Genomic DNA, 24459 nt, shown 5'->3' with positions numbered 1-24459 from the left:
TCTTAAAGCTCAACATTCAGAAAACGAAGATCATGGCATCTGGTCCCATCACTTCATGGGAAATAGATGGGGAAAAGTGGCTAACTTTATTTTTCTGGGCTCCAAAATCACTGCAAATGGTGACTGCAGCCATGAAATCAAGACACTTACTCCTTGGAAGAAAAATTATGACCAACCTAGATAGCATATTCAAAAGCAGAGACATTACTTTGCCAACAAAGGTCCATCTAGTCAAGGGTATGGTTTTTCCAGTGGTCATGTATGGATGTGAGAGTTGGACTGTGAAGTAAGCTGAATGCCGAAGAATTGATGCTTTTGAAGTGTGGTATTGGAGAAGACTCTTGAGAGTCCGTTGGCCTGCAAGAAGATCCTACCAGTCCATCCTAAAGGCGATCAGTCCTGGGTGTTCATTGGAAGGACTGATGCTGAAGCTGAAACTCCAATACTTTGGCCACCTCATGCAGAGTTGACTCATTGGAAAAGACTCTGATGCTGGGAGGGACTGGGGGCAGGAGGAGAAGGGGACAACAGAGGATGAGATGGCTGGATGGCATCACCAACTCGACGGACATGAGTTTGGGTAAACTCCAGGAATTGGTGATGGACAAGGAGGCCTGGCGTGCTGCGCCTCATGTCGCAAAGAGTCGGGCAGGACTGAGTGACTGAACTGAACTGAACTCTAAATGTAGAGAAATCATATACAAGTATTTGTTTTAAGAGTATAGCATTTCATGGCCTGAATGAAGGTAAATCTTTAGAACTTTGGTAGCACATTGGACAGGAGTAAATGGAAGACATTATTGAAAGGCCATGTTTCTCCTCTCTATTATACCATGGACTTTCTGGCCTCATAATTTCCAGGGCAAGAGTTTGATTCAGATTTATATATGTTTAATTTAAGCTAAATTTATGTTCCATTCTCTTTGGTTAAGCACCTTAAAATATTCCCATAATTATTTCCCAAATTTCCATTTATATAAATTAGTAAATACTTTGTATTCTATTTGAGCATAATCCTTCACTTCCTTAGAACATTTTCACATTTATACCACCTGACTAAAGTGAGTTTTCATTCTGACTAACAATCAAAAGAGTAATGTTATTACAAAGCAATGAAGATGAAGAATATAGAAGAATCTCATGAACATAACAGTAAGTGAAAGATTAAAACCACAGTATAACTTCATTGATGTAAATTAAAAAAAAAAAAAAGATGATTACTGTTTCAAAAATTAGTTGTGGTTACCACTGGAGAAAGATAAAGTACTGTCATCAGTCGAGCACATAGCGGGCTGTCAAGAGTGCTGATAATGCTGTTTCTTGACGTAAATGGTGGTTATATATGTTTGTTGTTGTTGTTCGGTTGCCCAGTTATGTTTGACTCTTTGCAACCCCATGGACTGCCAGGACTTTCTGCCCCTCACCATCTCCTGGAGTTTGCCTAGGTTCATGTTTCTTGCACTGGTGATGCCATCCAACCATCTCATCCTCTGAGGCCCTCTTCTCCTTCTGCCTTCGATCTTTCCCAGCATCAGAAAGTGAAAGTGAAGTTGCTCAGCTGTGTCTGACTCTTTGGGAGCCCATGGACTGTAGCCTGCCAGGCTCCTCCATCCATGGCTTTTCCGCAAGGATATTGGAGTGGGTTGCCATTTCCTTCTCCAGGGGATCTTCCTGACCCAGGGATCAAACCTGGGTCTCCCTCACTGAAGGCAGACTCTTTACCATCTGAGCCACCAGAGAAGCCAGGGACTTTACCAGTGAGTCATCTGTTCTTATCAGAATACCAAAATATTGGAGCTTCAATGTGAGTCCTTCCATCCAGGAAATATTCAGGATTGATCTCCCTTAAAATTGACTGGTTTGATCTTGCTTTCCAAGGGACTTTTGGGAGTGTTCTGCAGCACCAGAGGTTGAAGGCATCCATCAATTCTTTGGCGTTCAGCCTTCTTTACAGTCCAGCTATCACAATACATGACCACTGGGAAGACTATAGCCTTGGCTATACAGACCTTTGTCAGCAGAGTCTCTGCTTTTCAACACACTGTCTAGATTTGTCATTGCTTTCCTGCCAAGAAACTATCGTCTTCTGATTTCATGGCCACTGCCACCGTCTGCAGTGATTTTGGAGCCCAAGAAGAGGAAATCTGTCACCACTTCCACCTTTTCCCCTTCTATTTGTCATGCAGTAATGGAGCCAGATGCCCTGATTTTAGTTTTATTATTATTTTTTTAATATTTAGTATTAAGCCAGCTCTTTCACTCTCCTCCTTAACTCTCATCAAGAGATTCCTCTTTGTTTTCTGCCTTTAGTGTGATATCACCCGCACATCTGAAGTTGATGTTTCTCCCACCTATCTTGACTCCAGCTTGTAATTCATCCAGCCTGGCCATTCTCATGATGTGCTCAGTGTAGATTAAACAAACAGGGTGACAGCAGACATCCCTGTAGTCTCCTTTCTCAATCTTGAAACAATCAGTTGTTCTGCACAGAGTTCCAACTGTTGCTTCTTGACCCACATAACAGATTTCTCAGGAGACAGGTAAGATGGTCTGATATTCCCATCTCTCTAAGAGCTTTCCATCTGATCATGACAGTTTGTCATGACTCACACAGTCAAAAGTTTAAGCATAGTTGATGGAACAGAGATAGATGTTTCTCTGAAATTCCCTTACCTTCTCTATAATCCAGCAAATGTTGGTGATTTGATCTCTAGTTCCTCTTCTTTTTCTAAACCCAGCTTGGACATCTGGAGTTTCTTCGTTCGCATAATGCTGAAAGCTAGCATGCAGTATTTAAGCATGACCTTACTAGCATGGAAGATGAGTGCAACTGTCCAGTGGTTAGTGCATTCTTTGGTACTAGCCTTCTTGGTAAGTGGGATGGCGATTGATCTTTTCCAGTCCTGTGGCCCCTGCTTGGTCTTCTGGATTTGCTGACATAATGAACACAAAACCTTGATGGCATCCTCCTTTAGGGATTTGAATAGTTCTGCTGGAATTTCATCACATTCACTAGCCTTATTAATAGCAGTGCTTCTTAAGGCCCATTTGACTTTGCACTCCATAATGTCTGGCTCTGGGTGACTAACCACACCATTATAGTAACCCTGTTCATTGAGATCTTTCTATGCAATTCTTCCATGTATACTTTCCATCTCTTCTTGATCTCTTCAGCATCTACTAGGTCTCTACTATTTTTATCCTTTATTATGCCCATCTTTGGGTGAATGCTTCTTTGATGTTTCCAGTTTTCCTGAAGAGATCTCTAGTCTTTCTCCTTTTGCTGTTTTCTTCTATTATTAAACACTGTTCATTGAAGAAGGCCTTCTTGTCCTTCCTAGATATTCTTTGAAACTCTGTATTTAACTGAATATACCTTTCCCTCTCTCCCTTGCTTTTTGCTTCTCTTCATTCTTCTGCTATTTGTAAAACCTCCTAAGATAACCACTTTGCCTTCTTGCTTTTCTTTTTCTTTGGGATGGCTTTGTTTACTGCTTCCTATATGATATTACAGATCTCTGTCCATAGTTCTTCAGGCACACTGTTAACTAGATCTATACATTAATAGTTAACTTATCTATAATAAATAAGTTTAATTATGCTATATCTTGCCATATGTAGTATGGTAATGTAAATGCTTGAATGAACTGCATTTATGCTTTATGTAAAAAAAAAAACCAGTAATGAGTAGGTCATTAAAATAATTTTTATACTTTTTCCTCTAAAGGAAAATCTTTCTTAGAAACTGAGGCACCAGGGAAAATGCTTTATACATATGGTACATTTCAGTCAGATATTTTTCACTGTCTCCAATTTTCCAGATGTGATTATTCTAGTTGTTGAATGCACATTTTTTTCAATCAGCATATTTGCTGACACCTAAAATCCATGGCAAAGTCATGCATTCAACTATCATTATAATTCAGTATCACACAGATTAAATTTCTGAGCTTAGTTTTTAGCATTCAGCTACAAAAAGCAAAGCTCTATCTTCTGAAGACTAAGAAAGTTCTTGCAAATCATTCCGTATTGTGATACATTTATTAATATGTTCATATAACTTTCTCTTTTAATTTATCAGCCTGCTAGCTTACATTAGTATATTTTATAATGTGAAACAAGCTTATCATTTCCTGATTAGAAATTTATTGACCAGTGATGTATGATGTATGTGTGTGTGTGAATTTAATATCAATTGAATGAGTTTACTAATATTTGCAAGGTTTTAATTTTATATTAATTGAAATCATTTTAATAATGTATTGTGCTTATTGAAGGACATTTCTTATTTTCAGTTTTTAATTTTTTTTATTTTTAAGATATGTGTAAGTGCTTCCTTGAAATTTTCTTAAAACATGGACATAAAAGAAACTGATTCTTTTTTTGTGAATTTGTGTATATTTTAGGTTACTAATTCACTTTTCCCAATATTTTGCTTCTAATTGAGTTGTATATATATTTTTTCTTAAGTTAGATTCTTTAGGTATGGTGCTTATGATGTTAGATTTGGGTTAACTCATGTGGTTGAATTATGAAAACAGACTCACAAGAAATCATAAATTCTACTCAACATCAATCCTTATGAAAGATTCAAATGATAAGCCCCCAAAACATATAAAACATTATTTTTCTAAAGGAACAAGAAATAGACAAGTGCATTTGTGTATTCCTGCCACCTCTTATTAATATCTTCTGCTTCTGTTTCGTACATATCATTTCTGTCCTTTATTGTGCCCAACTTTGCATGAAATGTTCCCTTGGTATCTCTAATTTTCTTGAAGAGATCTCTAGTCTTCCCCATTCTATTGTTTTCCTCGATTTCTTTGTATTGATCACTGAGGAAGGCTTTTTTAAAATCTTTCCTAGCTATTCTTTGGAACTCTGCATTCAGATGGGTATATCTTTCCTTTTCTCCTTTGCCTTTCATTTCTCTTCTTTTCATAGCTATTTGTAAGGCCTCCTCAGACCACCATTTTGCCTTTTTGCATTTCTTTTTCTTGGGGATGGTCTTGATCACTGCCTCCTGTACAATGTCATGAACCTCTGTCCATAGTTCTTCCATCACTCTGAAGATATCAGATATAATCCCTTGAATCTATTTGTCACTTCCACTGTATAATTGGAAGGGATTTGATTTAGGTCATACCTGAATGGATTAGTGATTTTCCCTACTTTCTTCAATTTAAGTCTGAATTTGGTGATAAGGAGTTCATGATCTGAGTCACGGTCAGCTCTCAGTCTTGTTCTTGCTGACTGTATAGAGCTTCCATCCTAAAGGAAATCAGTCCTGAATATTCATTGGAATGACTGATGCTGAAGCTGAAACTTCAATACTTTGGCCACCTGATGTGAAGAATTGACTCATTTAAAAAGACCCCAATGCTGGGAAAGATTGAAGGCGGGAGGAGAAGGGAGTGACAGAGGATAAAATGGTTGGATGGCATCACTGATTCAATGGACATGAGTCTGAGTAAACTCCAGGAGTTGGTGATGGACAGGGAAGCCTGGAGTGCTGCAGTCCATGGGGTCACAAAGTGTCAGACATGACTGAGCGAGTGAACTGAACTGAAGCCACTGATGATGGCTTGGTCTTGAGCCATCCAATATAGAGTGGTAACTACCTCCACATAACATATTAATTGCAACCATATCCCTCTTTCAAGGAACTTTTGATATTATCTTAAACACCAAATTATTCTTTTATTCCAACATCAATAGCTATTTGAATTTTTATACATGTATTGATGAGGAGATGTAATTATATGTTTAGATTTTCTAAGACCTGTTTCATTTTTTCCCCCACCCTATTGTTTTTTGTAGCTATCAAATCAGTTGCGGGCTTCAAACTGGTCCCATAAAATCTTTTGTAATCCTGGGAATCACTAGCTACATACATGTTATCTTCATCTAATTCTATTAATAAATCCACAGTCCTTTTTATACCATATAACCCCATCAAGTAAGGTAATTTTTAACATGCCATATATTAGTTAACTTATAGTATCATTTTCATTACTTTCCAATAGAAATCTCTTTACCCTGCTTACCACCCATCTGCAGTAATAGGGGGTGTAAGTAGAGGATATTATTCGCTAAATTGCATACCCCATTTAGCTTATGGGCATAATCGTACCTCAGGTATCATATACAAGATTTTAGTGTCATCAGTTTCAAAGTATTATTATATAGTATCCCATTTAGTATAGAGAGAAACTGTATTGATAATTTATTTGTTTTATGTCTACCACAAGACAGACATGTTACCTTTTTATCCATGGTATCCTTGTCATTAGAAAATATGAGTCCACACTATCCAGTGGCATCCTTTTCATAAATGCATCCCAATAAATTGAGCTTCTAGCTCTAACCTATAGCGACATTTGTATTGTTTTCTAAGTGTGGGTATTTGAAAACCATCACCTGACTTCACAGAGTGCAGTCTTATAAGGATTTTTATTCAAAGGGGAATGATATAGCAAAGTGAGAGAGAGACAAGCAATGATCAGAGGCTGGAGAGACATCAACAGCATGGCTCCACATCAGTTGAAATGTTGTGTTGAGACCATGCCGAGTCTCTGACTTGAACTACTAAGATCTGTGGCAGGAATCTTGATTTGAAGAGAACAGCCAGAAAAAGCTCTCAATAGCCCTTTAAGGAAACAAGAAGGGGTTTCAAACCTACTAGCCCATATGCAAGTCATTAATACGGAAGTTAACCTTGGGGATCAACAGAGGCTTCAGACTCTAAACAGCATATCATAAATCTCCCTGCACTCATCCTGGCCAAGAATGAAAAATTGGATATCCAGGCATCCCCAGAGAAAGAGAGAATGTTCCCACTGCAGCTGTAAATCAACTCTGTAACCACATTACAATTTAGATTGATCAAAATATTCAACAGTTCCTGCTGGTGAGCTTGTAGCCCTCTTCAGGCAAGGCTGACAGTTTTCATAATCTATCAACTTGGCTGACACTTTCAGTCCTCTTGTAGTCTATGAATCTCTCAAGATGACTACCATCTGTGGCCAACATCTTAGAAAATATCAAATGATCTTGCTAGAGCTTGGTGATCACCATGAGGACACAGAAGGAACATCAGAGCTTCTGGTGCAAGGACTTTATCATTCTAACTTCTAGTAAAATGTCAGGCACATAGTTCAGTTCAGTCGATCAGTCGTGTCCGACTCTTTGCGACCCCATGAATCGCAGCACGCCAGGCCTCCCTGTTCATCACCATCGCCCAGAGTTCACTCAGACTCACGTCTATCGAGTCCGTGATACCATCCAGCCATCTCATCCTCGGTCGTCTCATTCTTCTCCCACCCCCAATCCCTCCCAGCATCATAGTTTTTTCCAATGAGTCAACTCTTCGCATGAGGTGGCCAAAGTACTGGAGTTTCAGCTTTAGCATCATTCCTTCCAAAGAAATCCCAGGGCTGATCTCCTTCAGAATGGATTGGTTGGATCTCCTTGTAGTACAAGGGACTCTCAAGAGTCTTCTCCAACACCACAGTTCAAAAACATCAATTCTTTGGTGCTCACCCTTCTTCACAGTCCAACTCTCACATCCATACATGACCACTGGAAAAACCATAGCCTTGACTAGACAGACTTTAGTTGGCAAAGTAATATCTCTGCTTTTGAATATGCTATCTAGGTTAGTCATAACTTTTCTTCCAAGGAGTAAGCGTCTTTTGATTTCATGGCTGCAGTCACAATCTGCAGTGATTCTGGAGCCCCAAAAAATAAAGTCTGACACTGTTTCCACTGTTTCCCCATCTATTTCCCATGAAGTGATGGGACCAGATGCCATGATCTTCATTTTCTGAATGTTGAGCTTTAAGCCAACGTTTTTGCTCTCCTCTTTCACTTTCATCAAGAGGCTTTTTAGCTCCTCTTCACTTTCTGCCATAAGGGTGGTGTCATCTGCATATCTCAGGTTATTGATATTTCTCCCGGCAATCTTGATTCCAGCTTGTGCTTCTTCCAGTCCAGCGTTTCTCATGATGTACTCTGCATAGAAGTTAAATAAGCAGGGTGACAATATACAGCCTTGACATACTCCTTTTCCTATTTGGAACCAGTCTGTTGTCCCATGTCCAGTTCTAACTGTTGCTTCCTGACCTGCATACAGATTCTCAAGAGGCAGGTTAGGTGGTCTGGTATTCCCATCTCTTCCAGAATTTTCCACAGATTATTGGGATCCACACAGTCAAAGGCTTTGGCATAGTCAATAAAGCAGAAATAGATGTTTTTCTGGAAATCTCTTCCTTTTTCCATGATCCAGTGGATGTTGGCAATTTGATCTCTGGTTCCTCTGCCTTTTCTAAAACTAGCTTGAACATCAGGAAGTTCACAGTTCACGTATTACTGAAGCCTGGCTTGGAGAATTTTGAGCATTACTTTACTAGCATGTGAGATGAGTGCAATTGTGCGGTAGTTTGAACGTTCTTTGGCATTGCCTTTCTTTGGAATTGGAATGAAAACTGACCTTTTCCAGTCCTGTGGCCACTGCTGAGTTTTCCAAATTTGCTGGCATATTGAGTTCAGCACTTTCACAGCATCATCTTTCAGGATTTGAAACAGCTCAACTGGAATTCCATCACTGCCACTAGCTTTGTTCATAGTGATGCTTTCTAAGGCCCACTTGACTTCACTTTCCAAGATGTCTGGTTCTAGATTAGTGATCACATCATCATGACTATCTTGATTGTGAAGATCTTTTTTGTACAGTTCTTCCGTGTATTCTTGCCACCTCTTCTTAATATCTTCTGCTTCTGTTAGGTCCAGACCATTTCTGTCCTTTATCGAGCCCATTTTTGCATGAAATGTTCCCTTGGTATCTCTAATTTTCTTGAAGAGATCTCTAGTCTTTACCAATCTGTTGTTTTCCTCTATTTCTTTGCATTGATCACTGAAGAAGGCTTTCTTATCTCTTCTTGCTATTCTTTGGAACTCTGCATTTAGATGCCTATATCTTTCCTTTTCTCCTTTGCTTTTCGCCTCTCTTCTCTTCACAGCAATTTGTAAGGCAGAACGTGGTCCACTGGAGAAGGGAATGGCAAGCCACCTCAGTATTCTTGCCTTGAGAAACCCCATGAACAGTATGAAAAGGCAATATGATAGGATACCAAAAGAGGAACTCCCCAGGTCATTAGGTGCCCAATATGCTACTGGAGATCAGAGAAGAAATAAATACAGAAAGAAAGAAGGGATGGAGCCAAAGCAAAAACAATACTCAGTTGTGGATGTGACTGGTGATAGCAAGTAAAGAGCAATATTGCATAGGAACCTGGAATGTCAGGTCCATGAATCAAGGCAAATTAGAAGTGGTCAAACAAGAGATGGCAAGAGTGAATGTCGACATTCTAGGAATCAGTGAACTAAAATGGACTGGAATGGGTGAATTTAACTCAGATGACCATTATATCTATTACTGTGGGCAGGAATACCTCAGAAGAAATGGAGCAGCCATCATGGTAAACAAAAGAGTCCAAAATGCAGTACTTGGATGCAATCTCAAAAATGACAGAATGATCTCTGTTCGTCTCCAAGGCAAACCATTCAATATCACAGTTATCCAAGTCTATGCCCCAACCAGTAACACTGAAGAAGCTGAACAATTTTATGAAGACCTACAAGATCTTTTAGAACTAACACCCAAAAAAGATGTCCTTTTCATTATAAGGGACTGGAATATAAAAGTAGGAAGTCAAGAAACACCTGGGGTAACAGGCAAATTTGGCCTTGGAGTGCGGAATGAAGCAAGGCAAAGACTAGTAGAGTTTTGCCAAGAAGATGCACTGGTTATAGCAAACACCCTCTTCCAACAACACAAGAGAAGACTCTACACATGGACATCACCAGATGGTCAACACCGAAATCAAAGTGATTATATTCTATGCAGCCAAAGATGGAGAAGCTCTATATAGTCAACAAAAACAAGACCAGGAGCTGACTGTGGCTCAGATCATGAACTCCTTATTACCAAATTCAGACTTAAATTGAAGAAAGTAGGGAAAACCGCTAGACCATTCAGTTATGACCTAAATCAAATCCCTTATGATTACACAGTGGAAGTGAGAAATAGATTTAAGGGCCTAGATCTGATAGATAGAGTGCCTGATGAACTATGTAATGAAGTTTTCGACATTGCGCAGGAGACAGGGATCAAGACCATCCCCAGGCACATACTAGGCACTGCATAAACATTTGTTTGCTTAATATATAATTTACTTCCACACCATGGAGTGTTCCTAATAAATAGGCAAGTCTATTTAGTTTAATGATTTGTATCCAGATTGTAAGTTTTGTTTGACATAGTAATCTGAGACTATGTCTCAGATTTTAGCACAATGGGACCTGGGTTAATCACCTACATGTACTGTTGACATTGTATAACCCTGGCTTGAGTACAGTTTAAGTATTCATGTGCACATAAACCTGAATCTTGAGTAGACCATGTGAAAAAAAGCTACTGTGTTGGGACTTCCCTGGTAATCCAGTGAGTAAAACTTCATGCTCCCAGTGCATCCCTAGTTCAGTTCCTGGTCAAGGAACTAGATCCCACATGTCACAACCAAGAGTTTGTATCCTGCGATTATAAGAACATGCATGGTGCAACTAAGTTCAAAGATCCCATGTGCTGCAATTAAGACTTGGTGCATCCAAATTAATTATTTTTTTTAAAGCTTCAGTGTACTCTATATAATAGTTACTTGGCAATACTCTAGCTTCAGGCACAACTCGGTCTGGCTGTGGCTCCTCAAAAGCAGGAAAGGAGAGACAATAGTGCTACATGGCCACCATACCACTCTTTGGCCACTCTGTTCAGGGCTGCAAAATAATACTTCCTCCATGCCTAAATAAGTAGCACACAGCTCCACTGATTATGCAAATTTGACTTGCTTTCTTCTATCAGAGTTTGATGAACTGTAAGGATATATCAAAGCCAATTTCAAGAAAGCAAAGCAAACCTCCATCTGTTGGGAGCTCCCAACAGATAATCAGGTAGCTTGTTTTGTCGTGGCTGGGAGCTGATCACATGATTCAGAAACAGAACAATGAGCAGTCAGACCTCAGAGGGCTCTGTCATGACCCTTCAGGCAATCTGATTATGTATGTGTCAGTTTCCCCCTGATCTTCTTAATGTTTTTATGATCTTGAATATGACATTTCCATTTTATCAATGAGCTCTGCTGATCAGTTCCTTTTGTACTTGAATGTTTCTCTTATATTACCCAGAACACTCTAGGTATTACCTGTCTCAGGATTACTTTATGTACTTCTGTGGTGGGGACATTTTCTACAAATGTTCAATAAAAAGCTAGCAATTATCTTTCAAAGGGCTATAATGAATGGCTGCATCAGGCAGCTTTTGAATCTAAAATCCCTGTGGTCTTTGCTGAGTAACATTATTCAGTTTGTGCCAAAGGTTCATGCTATGCTTTCTAGTTGTAGGCACTTTTAAAATCATCTGAAAAGTCAGGTCATGAGATCCCAATGGGAATTGGGCCACAAACCTTTGTGAAGAGTTTAATGCCTGTTTCTGCTCAAAGTCCCTTTCAAATCCATGTCTTTCTGGTGAGTTTGTGAATAGAGGCCAGCCGTAATCCTAACTGAGCAATGCGGTTTTGCCCAAGTTCAGTCTTGCCAGTTTCTGGGGTTCTTGTTCAGTGGCACTGTCAGTAATAAATAATAATTTATGTCTCACACTACAAGGGATGTTCCTAGTTTCTCCTGCTCATGTAGTTGGCAAACATTTCACAGACTGGGTTGGGCCTTAAATTTATCTGTGTGTGAGCCACTCTCTAATGGTGTTATAGGAGACTTAGTTCTTAAATCCTGTGATTCTTCCTCTAAGGAATTATTGTATCTGCATTGTAGTACATAAACTTACTTTTGAAGGTCATCAAGTGCAAATCTCACTGCAAGTTCATGAACAAGGTAAAGGCAAATTTAGTGTCTGTTGAGAGATATTTTTCTAGTTAATAGGCAGCGACAATTTGCTGTGTCTTCACATGGTGGCAGGGGCAAGGGAGTATTCCAGGGCACCTTCTATAAGGGCACCAATCCCATTTGTGAGACTGCCATCCTCATTGTCCAATAACCTCTTAAAGACTCCACCTCTAGCCTAGTTAATCAAGGAAAAATGAGAAAAGACACTGGCATCCAGGCTGGTGAACTCTACCAGTGTTTTCAGAAAAAAATATTTCAATTGCAGATTGGATGGGTTTCCTTTAAGAAAAGATTAAATTGAAAACATCAAGTTAGATGGATTTAAGTGTGATTTGTGGCATAGAATTGCAAACAACCCAACTCAGAGAATATTTATGGAAAATGTATGATTTACCCCAAAAAGGTCTATATTTTAGGTCAGTTCAGTTCAGTTCAGTTCAGTCGCTCAGTCTTGTCTGACTCTTTGTGACCCCATAAATCGCAGCATGCCAGGCCTCCCTGTCCACCACCAACTCCTGGAGTTCACTTAGATTCACGTCCATCGAGTCAGTGATGCCATCCAGCCATCTCATCCTCTGTCATCCCCTTCTGCTCCTGCCTCCAATCCCTCCCAGCATCAAAGTCTTTTCCAATGAGTCAACTCTTCACATGAGGTGGCCAAAGTACTGGAGTTTCAGCATTAGCATCATTCCCTCCAAGGAAATCCCAGGGCTGATCTCCGTCAGAATGGACTGGTTGGATCTTCTTGCAGTCCAAGGAACTCTCAAGAGTCTTCTCCAACATCACAGTTCAAATGCATCAGTTCTTCAGTGCTCAGCCTTCTTCACAGTCCAACTCTCACATCCATACACGGCTACTGGAAAAACCATAGCCTTGACTAGACGGACCTTAGTCGGCAAAGTAATATCTCTGCTTTTGAATAGGATATCTAGGTTGGTCATAACTTTTCTTCCAAGGAGTAAGCATCTTTTGATTTCATGGCTGCAGTCACAATCTGCAGTGATTTTGGAGCCCAAAAAAATAAAGTCTGACACTGTTTCCACTGTTTCCCCATCTATTTCCCATGAAGTGATGGGACCGAATGCCATGATCTTCATTTTCTGAATGTTGAGCTTTAAGCCAACTTTTTTTGTTGTCCGCTTTCACTTTCATCAAGAGGCTCTTTAGTTCCTCTTCACTTTCTGCCATAAGGGTGGTGTCATCTGCCTATCTGAGGTTATTGATATTTCTCCCAGTAATCTTGATTCCAGCTTGTGTTTCTTCCAGTCCAGCATTTCTCATGATGTACTCTGCATAGAAGTTAAATAAGCAGGGTGACAATATCCAGCCTTGACGTACTCCTTTTCATATTTGGAACCAGTCTGTTGTTCCATGTCCAGTTCTAACTGTTGCTTCCTGATATTTTAGGTCAAACACACCCAATTGAGCTCTTTTCCTGTGCATGCTCAGTCATGTCAGACTCTTTGTGACCTCATGGGCTATAGCTCACCACGCTCCTCTGTACATGGAATTTTCCAGGCAAGAATAAGGAATGGCTTGTCATTTTCTACTTCAGGAGATCTTCCCTACCCAGGGATCAAACCAGGATCGCTGGTGTTTCCTACTTTTGCAGGTGGATTCTTTACTAACTGTGACATCTGGGAAGCCATATTTGAGCACTAGGGCACACATAATAGTAAAACACTTTCCCAAACAACATGGATGTTACAAGTGCTCAGTGGCAAATATGTGTTGGCTTGATCAGCAGTGTCCCTACTATGCCAAATTTCTTTGGCAATAGTAGAATCTGGATTTACAGTATTGAATCAGGTGGAAATAACATTTCTTCAGGCTCATCATCAGGACCCAAATAATAATCATTATTGTTAATCCAAATAGGGATATTTGATAAAGCTCAATTCCAGGACAGTGGTGCAGCTGGAGATACAGCAGAAATCCAAATAAAGGGCCCATTGAATAATGACTGAACCATAATACCATTCCCATCAATGTTGCTTTTAACAGGCTTTTGTCCTTTCCAAGAAGACCGCTGGACATCTAATCCCAATGGAATCAGCATTATTAAAAGCTGTGGCTAAGTACACCAGAGAATCAAGGAAAATAAATGAGTTATGCCAATTACCACTGTGTAGCGAAGAGTTGGACAAGATTTAGCGACTTCACTTTCAGTTTTCACTTTCATGCATTGTAGAAGGAAATGGCAACCCACTCCAGTGTTCTTGCCTGGAGAATCCCAGGGACAGTAGAGCCTGGTGGGCTGCCGTCTATGGGGTCACACAGAGTTGGACACGACTGAAGCAACTTAGTAGCAGCAGCAGCAGCATGTAACTGAACAATATGGTCTTTTTATTGTTCTCTAACTGCGGAGAAGGCAACGGCAACCCACTCCAGTACTCTTGCCTGGACAATCCCATGGATGGAGGAGCCTGGTAGGCTGAGGTCCATGGGATTGCTAAGAGTAGGACATGACTAAGCGTATTCACTTTCACTTTTCACTTTCATGCATTGGAGAAGGAAATGGCAACCCACTCCAGTGTTCTTGCCTGGAGAATCCCAGGGACAGGGGAGCCTGGTGGGCTGCCATCTATGGGGTCGCACAGAGTCAGACGCGACTGAAGTGACTTAGCAGCAGCAACTGTGGCATATCTGACACCTAAAATTCTCTGTAAAAACTGTATTGTGGTGTCTGGATATGATTACATCCACAAACAACACAAAATCTAGAATTTGGTAAATAGTAATCCATATTAAACACACAGGGCACTAGGAATATATGATACAAGGAAAACACCTTTTTTTTTTTTCTAATGAGATAAGAAAGGAAATGATGCTATATGCTATTTACTTCCTCAATACCTCTGATATGGCATAACAAAACCTGTACAGGTTTACTGATAAAATTAAATAAAAACAAGTTTTATGTAAATGATGAGTCCCAAAGTTAGAAAGTATTATGCAAAACTAAGAAAAAAATTCTAATTGATATAAAATCCATGAAAACCAATAAGTGGGCCTCATTCTTAAAAATAAATAAACTTGAATGTTGTCATTAACACATATTAAAACTTCTAAATAATACCAGTTGATAAAGGAAAATAAATGATCCAGCAAAGAAAAAGAATATCAAGGGATAAGTAGGTGAAGAGATATGTGCTCAAAGTAACATAATTTGTAGACATATGTTCAAAGTAACATAATTTGCACTTCACTTCAGAAAGTTCAAATCATTGTCATTGGGGGTGTTTATTGACTCCTTTATATGAGATATTAGAACATGTGGTAAGGAAATTATAAAAAACAGTGATCCCTGAGAAACATGTAGCAAGATGGTACTGACTGAAGTCTCAGAAAAGAGCAGGATAAATTCAAATAGGTGGCCTGTGAACCCACTCTTCATACTTTTTCTAGAATTTCCTGTAAATGGGGTGGAGGAGGAAGGCAGGAAATCAAAAATAGTCTCCTATAAATCTACTAATAACTACACAACTTGGTAAATAGATTGATTATGTCTTTTAGACAATGATTCTTGTCTTTACAACACCCTCATTAGAATACAATACAGAATGTTCCTCATTCAGGGTTGTTCATGGTAAAAAAAATATACACACATACACACTACTGCCCATAGAATACTTACATTATAAACAATAAGCCCCACATGTATGCATATATATACATGTGCATGCATGCGTACTCAGTCATATCTGACTCTGCGACCCCATGGGCTGTAAACTGCCTGTCTATGGAATTTTCCAGGCAAGAATACTGGACTGGGTTGACATTTCCTACTCCAGGGTACCTTCCCAACTGAGGGATTAAACCCACATTTATTGTGTTTCCTGAATTGGCAGTCAGGTTTATTAGCAAAATAGACATTCTATTAAACTATTATTTTTTCAAATGTATATTGAAGAATAAATTTGTATACTTTTATCACCTTATAAAAGTTAAGGCATGATACAAAGATAACTAAGGAAAAACTTAAAATGAGTTAAGAACTCAACCAAATTCTATTGTTTTTTTATAAGAACATAGGCATAGATTTTTAAAAAATAAAGAAATTAAAGATAGTAGAGTTAATGCTATTGAAACATCTCATTTCACATGGGAAAAGGTATTGTATTCAGTAAGCAATCTGCAAATGATTTGAAATTTTACAGACTTAACAATCAAAGTTTATTTCTCACCCAAGATAACAAGGTTCAAACTACAAGTCATAAGACAGTTTGTTTTTCTCCAAATGGTAATTGAGAAACCCAGTCTTTGAATTTGGTTGGGGTTTTATCATCCATTAGGGAATCATTATTATTTCTGTCCAGCTGGTGCAAGTTAGCATTAAAGACATATTGAGTTTTTAAAGGTCTGACCAGGAAATAACAGAGATGATTTTCATTTTAAGTGAATTGCTCAGTTCAGTTCAGTTCAGTTGCTCAGTTGTGTCCGACTCTTTGTGACCCTATGAATCACAGCATGCCAGGCCTCCCTGTCCATCACCAACTCCTGGAGTTTACCCAGACTCATGTCCATCGAGTCGGTGATGCCATCCAGCCATCTCCTCTGTCTCCTTCTCCTCCTGCCCTCAATCCCTCCCAGCATCAAGGTCTTTCCCAATGAGTCAACTCTTCACATGAGGTGGCCAAAGTATTGGAGTTTCAGCTTCAGCATCAGTCCTTCCAATGAACACCCAGGACTGATCTCCTTTAGGATGAACTGGTAGGATCTTCTTGCAGCCCAAGGGACTCTCAAGAGTCTTCTCCAACACCACAGTTCAAAAGCATCAATTCTTCGGCGCTCAGCTTTCTTCACAGTCCAACTCTCACATCCATACATGACCACTGGAAAAACCATAGCCTTGAGTAGATGGACCTTTGTTGGCAAAGTAATGTCTCTGCTTTTTAATATGCTATCTAGGTTGGTCATAAATTTCCTTCCAAGGAGTAAGTGTCTTTTAATTTCATGGCTGCAATCACCATCTGCAGTGATTTTGGAGCCCAAAAACTGCTAGAAATAGTCAAATAACAATAGCTGGATTGTTAAATTGACTAGGTAATTGCTTACCTAGCATGTCTGTACTGTGAAAGGGGAGCAGAAATTTTGGTGGACAGTTAGCTCTATCAATAGCAAGGCATGGTTTACTAGGTTGATAGAAGTTCAAAGTTGTAACTCCAGCCTTGTCACTAACTTGTTCCATAACCGTATGTACTTTCTTTAAAAGCAGATTTTAGCTTTAGTTTCCTAATTAATGAATAAGAAAATGTTGAACTAAATAATCTCTAAGTATTTTTAATAATACATTTAAATGTTAATTAACTATGTACCTCTTCAGTCACAAATAAACTATGTGATACAGACATTTTAATTGAGTATGTGTATATTTTTAACCACCATGTGATGCATTTATCACTCTTGTGCTATGCTTAGTCACTCAGTCATATCCAGCTCTGCAACTCCATGAGCTCTAGCCTGCCAGTCTCCTCTGTCCACGGGGATTCTCCAGGCAAGAATACTGGAGTGGGCTGCCATGCCTTCCTCTTAATGAAGAGTTAAAATTAGAATAAATTGATGTTAGAACCTATTTCATGTTATCAGTTTGATGATATTTTAAAACATAAATCTTTCCACCCTCAGATAGAAGCCCAATGACAAATATTTGTAGAATGCATTATCTTCACAATTCAAGAATAGTATAATCTATTTAAAGTATTTTAGCTAATTTATACTTTCAAGCAAATATATTTTCCTTCTAATGTCAAAGAAGTTAATGAGTTGCTCCTATTTGCATTTTTCTTTTTTACACTTAGAGTTCTAAAGACTTATAATATTGAGACCTTTTCAAGAAACCATCAGAGACAATGGTCTTTCTTATTAGACAAAAGAGCAGTAAAAACAATCGCGTCATTATTAGTTTCAGGATTGAAAGGCTTTTAAGGTATAATTGGATTTTAAAACCTTCATTTATGTAGTAGCTAGAGGGTTAAATGCTTCATTAGGTGAGAAGGGTGTACACTTTAATGTTCTAAAAGCATTACACTTTTACTATTTTTATAACTCTATTGTGAAGGAATTTAAGATTTTCAGTAATTAATTATCTACTTCAGTTCAATCTAGTTTCTGAAAAAAAAAACCATGTTTTTATTGTACTTAATAAAATCTAATCTTGTAGATACTATGATAGAATCTTAACATAATATATACAAACCCATCCCTCCCTCAGGCTTCAAAACCAATTTACATGTAGATGACACAATTTTATATCTCCTTTAGCATAATTTGGTTTGCATTTTCAGAAAGCACAAAATGAGCACTTTTCCATCATGGTAAACAACAAAATTGTGAGTAGGTACTTCTCGCATAGTACAAAACACCATTTGAAGAACAATAATTGTGATGTTCCTTGGGGATTATAATTGATCTAATGCATGAAGTCAAAGATAATATAGTTAATATTTTCAAATAATAGTTTATTTTTTATTAAAGGTTTGTGATACACTGGTTTTCTTCTACACTATATCATGTATGTGTGTATACATAGACTTTATAGTTACGAATCTTGTAATCATAGAAAAGCATTATAATATTCTTGAACAACATATATGAAAATTTTTTCTGCTTCACAGTCTGATGTACAAATAGTTATTATCCCTCCAATGCACTGGAATATAGCAGTTGAACTTCCCTACCCAGATTATCAGCATGCATTCTCACTCCTCATATGCTCAGAGTGCTTACTTTTAGACAGTGGCTAGTTCTGGTTTGACCTCACTGTTAGAAGCAGAACTGGTTTCTTCCCTTTTGACATGTGGCCACATGTGTTACTCAAAGAGTCTAAAGAAATACCCTGTTCTTCTATCTTCCACCACCTAAACACATCATCACCATCTGGGGAGATATCTGAAGTGATGGTAATAGAAGAGATAGGATCTTTCCTTGGTCACAGAATTCCTGTTGGAACTTAGGAGGAAGAATAACTGCCTTCTCTACCTCTTCTTGGGTTACATCAGTCAAACCTCATGCTCACCAAAGGAATCCTGAAAGCTACTTCTGTTTTTTATCCTAAAATGCTCAGGAATGCAAACAACACTTCACTTATTGGCATATATTATTGCAAAGTAAATGTAAGATTAAGGTTATTAGAAATAATCTGTGTAACAGCACGTAACATATAAGTAAATACATCCATTGAAAATTAAACTTGCACAAACACATTAGCAAGACTGCTGATATAAACCACTCTCCAATGTTAAAACATATATTCTGTATTTTAAGTGAGAAGAGATAAATATGACCAACAGAAACTATCTATCTCTGACTTCTACTTTGAAAGCCTAACTCTAAACATGAAAGTCCCATGTCCAAATGAAAAAGTCCTCATTTATTTGAACTAAGTAAGAGCCAAGAACTTGCCCATGAGGCCCATAGTGCAGATTTCATGTGGCAGACTTTAGGGGGATCATTTCATGGACCAATACAAATTGTACACAAGCTCTTCTGTATAACTGTAAATTTGACATTCAACAGAAGCAGAAGATATTAAAAAGAGGTGGCAAGAATACACAGAAGAACTATACAAAAAGATGTTAATGACCCAGATAATCATGATGGTATGACCACTCACCTAGAGCCACACACCTGAAATGCAAAATCAAGTGGATATTAGGAAGCGTCACTATGAACAAAGCTAATGGGCATGATGGAATTCCACTAGAGCTATTTCAAATCCTAAAAGATGATGCTATGAAAGTGTTGCACTCAATATGGCAGCATATTTGGAAAACTCGGCTGTGGCCACAGGACTGGGAAAAGTCAGGTTCATTCCAATCCCAAATAAAAGCAATGGCAAAGAATGTTCAAGCTAAAACACAATTGCACTCATCTCACACGCTAGTAAAGTAATGCTCAAAATTCTCCAAGCCAGGCTTCAACAGTATGTGAACTGTGAAATTCTAGATGTTCAAGCTGGATTTACAAAAGGCAGAGGAACCAGAGATCAAATTATCAACATCTGCTGGATCATTGAAAAAGCAAGACAATTCCAGAAAAACATCTATTTTTACTTTATTGACTATGCCAAAACCTTTGACTATGAGGATCACAGCAAACTGTGGAAAATTCAAGATATACCAGACCACCTGACCTGCCCCTTGGGAAATAAGTATGCAGATCAGGAAGCAACAGAACTGAACATGGAACAACAGATTGGTTCCAAATAGGGAAAGGAGTACGTCAAGGCTGTATATTGCCACTGGGCTTATTTAACTTATATGCAAAGTACATCATGAGAAACGCTGGGCTGGAATAAGCACAAACTGGAATCAAGATTGCTGGGATCAATAATCTCAGATATGCAGATGACACCACCCTTATGGCAGAAAGCAAAGAGGAACTAAAGAGCCTCTTGATAAAGGTGAAAGAGGTGAGAGAAAAAGATGGCTTAAAGCTCAAGTCAGAAACTAAGATCATGGCTTCTGGTGCCATCACTTCATGGCAAATAGATGGGGAAACAGTGGAAACCGTGTCAGACTTTATACTTTTGGGCTCCAAAATCATGGCAGATGGTGATTGCAGCCATGAAATTTAAAGACGCTTGCTCCTTGAAAGAAAAGTTATGACCAACCTAGACAGCACATTAAGAAGCAGAGACATTACTTTGCCCCAAAGGTCCGTCTAGTCAAGGCTATTATTTTTCATGTATGGATGTGAGTTGGACTATAAAGAAAGTTGAGCACCAAAGAATTGATGCTTTTCAACTGTGGTGTTGGAGAAGACTCATGATAGTCCCTTGAACTGCAAGGAGATCCAACCAGTCCATTCTAAAAGAAATCAGTCCTGAAACTTCACTGGAACGATTGATGCTGAAGCTGAAACTCCAATACTTTGGCTACCTGATGCAAAAAAACTGCTTCATTGGAAAAGACCCTGATGCTGGAAAAGATTGGAGGTGGGAGGAGAAGGGGACAACAGAGGATGAGATGGTTGGATGGCATCACCTGCTCAATGGACATGAGTTTGAGTAAACTCCGGGAGTCGGTGATGGACAGAGAAGCCAGGCTTGCTGCAGTCCATGGGGTCACGAAGAGTTGGACGCGATTGAGCGACTGAAATGAACTGAAACCTAGTGTGTCTCTGTCTCAGTCAGTTAATCTCTTTCTAAATCTGTTCTTAGATGCATATCCTGGAACTGGAGAGGGAAGTAGTATTAGATTCAAAGATAGGTGCAAAGGAAAGCAGTAAGACAGAAGCATGCTTGGAAATAGCTACTGTCAGTGGAGCACAACTTTTAATCAGATGAACCAAATTTTAAAAGTCTCTTCCCATCATTTTTTTAGAAATAATAGAAATGAAATGGCTTTTCCCTACCATCATAGGGACATTTAGGAAAGCAAACTGTACTGCAATTTTCTGTTAAGCTTTAAGATTTTAATAAAGGATACATAAGAGAAGGAGAAATTTCAGAAATGCATTAAACATTTAAAAATAATACACTTAATCAGATACACTTCATATTTGACCAAATCCTTGTTTGTATTTTATTTCATTTAGAAACTTTTATACTTTAATAAAACTTATTTGAATTGCAAAATACCTTTCATAAAAAATGTAGTTTTTTATAGTCATTAGGAGTAATTTTAAAGTTACTATCTTTGTTGATCATATGAATTAGTTAAATCTACGAAATTATCAGGCAAAAACATATTCATATATAACAACCCTGATACTTAAGCTGAGTTCGTATCCATTCTCTTAAATTTTCTCTTTGAGTTGGAGAAGTTAATATAATAATATATTAGGCATAATATTCCCCCAAAAAATCAGAGTGAACAGAATCATATTGCTTTTATCAAAAACAATTAAAAATTTAATGTAACAGTTCAGTTCAGTTGCTCAGTCATGTTCAACTCTTTGTACCCCAGGAATTGCAGCATGCCAGGCCTCCCTGTCCATCAACTCCCGTAGTTTACCCAAACTCATGTCCATCGAGTCAGTGATGCCATCCAGCCATCTCACTCTCTGTCGTCCCCTTCTCTTCCTGCCCCAATCCCTCCCAGCATCAGAATATTTTCCAATGAGTCAAATCTTCGTATGAGGTGGCCAAAATATTGGAGTTTCAGCTTCAGCATCAGTCCTTCCAATGAGCACCCAGGACTGATCTCCTTTAGGATGGACTGGTTGGATCTCCTTGCAGTCCAAGGGACTATCATGAGTCTTCTTCAAAAACACAGTTCAAAAGCATCAATTCTTCAGCATTCAGCTTTCTTCACAGTCGAACTCTCACATCCACACATGACCACTGGAGAAACCATAGCCTTGAATAGATGGACATTTGTTGGCAAAGTAATGCCTCTGCTTTTGAATATGCTATCTAGGTTGGTCATAACTCTCCTTTCAAGGAATAAGCATCTTTTAAGTTCATGGCTGAAATCACTCTCTGCAGTGATTTTTGAGCCCCTCAAAATAAAGTCTCTCACTGTTTCCACTGTTTCCTCATCTATTTCCCATGAAGTAACGGGACCAGATGCAATGATCTTAATTTTCTGAATGTTGAGCTTTAAGCCAACTTTTTCACTCGCCTCTTTCCCTTTCATCAAGAGGCTTTTTAGTTCCTCTTCACTATCTGCCATAAGGGTGGTGTCATCTGCATATCTCAGGTTATTGATCCCAGCAATCTTGATTTCAGCTTGTGCTTCTTCCAGCCCAGCGTTTCTCATGATGTACTCTGCATAGAAGTTAAATAAGCAGGGTGACAATATACGGCCTTGACATACACCTTTTCCTATTTGGAACCAGTCTGTTGTTCCATGTCCAGTTCTAACTGTTGCTTTCTGACCCGCATATAGGTTTCTCAAGAGGCAGGTCAGGTGGTCTGGTATTCCCATCTCTTTCAGAATTTTCCACAGTTTATTGTGATCCACACAGTCAAAGCCTTTGTTGTAGTCAATGAAGTAGAAATAGATATTTTTCTGGAACACTCTTGTTTTTCTGATGATCGAGCAGATGTTGCCATTTGATCTCTGGTTCCTCTGCCTTTTCTAAAACCAGCGTGAATATCTGAAAGTTCATGGTTCAGGCATTGCTGAAGCCTGGCTTGGAGAATTTTGAGGATTACTTTACTAGCGTGTGAGATGAGTGCAATTGTGCAGTAGTTTGAGCATTCTTTGGCATTGCCTTTCTTTGGGATTGGAATGAAAACTGACCTTTTCCAGTCCTGTGGCCACTGCTGACTTTTCCAAATTTGCTGGCATATTGAGTTCACTCTCACAGCATCATCTTTCAGGATTTGAAATAGCTCAACTGGAATTCCATCACCTCCACTTGCTTCGTTCGTAGTGATGCTTTCTAAGGCCCACTTGCCTTCACATTCCAGGATGTCTAGCTCTAGGTGGGTGATCACACCATCGTGATTATCTGGGTCATGAACATCTTTTTTGCACAGTTCTTCCATGTATTCTTGCCACCTCTTCTTAATATCTTCTTCTTCTGTTAGGTCCATACCATTTCTGTCCTTTATTGAGCCCATCTTTGCATGAAATGTCCCCTTTGTTTCTCTAATTTTCTTGAAGAGATCTCTAGTCTTTCCTTTTCTGTTGTTTTCCTCTATTTCTTTGCATTGATCACTGAGGAAAGCTTTGTTATCTCTCCTTGCTATTCTTTGGAACTCTGCATTCAGATGTTTATATCTCTGCTTTTCTCCTTTGCTTTTGGCTTCCCTTCTTTTCACAGCTATTTGTAAGACCTCCCCAGACAGCCATTTTGCTTTTTTGCATTTCTTTTCCATGGTGATGGTCTTGATCCCTGTCTCCTGTACAATATCATGATCCTCATTCCATATTTCATCAGGCACTCTATCTATCAGATCTAGTCCCTTAAATCTATTTCTCACTTCCACTGTACAGTCATAAGGGATTTGATTTAGATCATATCTGAATGGTCTAGTGGCTTTCCCTACTTTCTTCAGTTTAAGTCTGAATTTGGCAATAAGGAGTTCATGATTTCAGTCCCAGTCAGCTCCTGGTCTTGTTTTTGCTGACTGTATAGAGCTTCTCCATCTTTGGCTGTGAAGAATATAATCAATCTGATTTCAGTGTTGACCATCTGGTGATGTCCATGTGTAGAGCCTTCTCTTGTGTTGTTGAAAAACGGTGTTTGCTATGACCAGTGTGTTCTCTTGGCAAAACTCTATTAGTCTTTGCCCTGCTTCACTCCGTATTCCAAGGCCAAATTTGCCTGTTAGTCCAGGTGTTTCTTGACTTCCTGCTTTTGCATTCCAGTCCCCTATAATGAATCTTTTTTGGGTGTTAGTTCTAAAAGGTCTTGTAGGTCTTCATAGAACTGTTCAACTTCAGCTTCTTTAGCATTACTGGTTGGGGCATAGACTTGGATTACTGTGATAGTGAATGGTTTACTTTGGAAATGAACAGATATCATTCTGTCATTTTTGAGATTGCATCCAAGTACTGCATTTTGGACTCTTCTCTTGACCATGATGGCTACTCCATTTCTTCT

Source organism: Budorcas taxicolor, chromosome 9 (genome assembly GCF_023091745.1).
Source record: "Budorcas taxicolor isolate Tak-1 chromosome 9, Takin1.1, whole genome shotgun sequence".
Lineage (NCBI taxonomy): Eukaryota > Metazoa > Chordata > Mammalia > Artiodactyla > Bovidae > Budorcas > Budorcas taxicolor.
The sequence above is the reverse complement of the archived record's forward strand: the minus strand, read 5'-3'. Positions refer to the sequence as shown.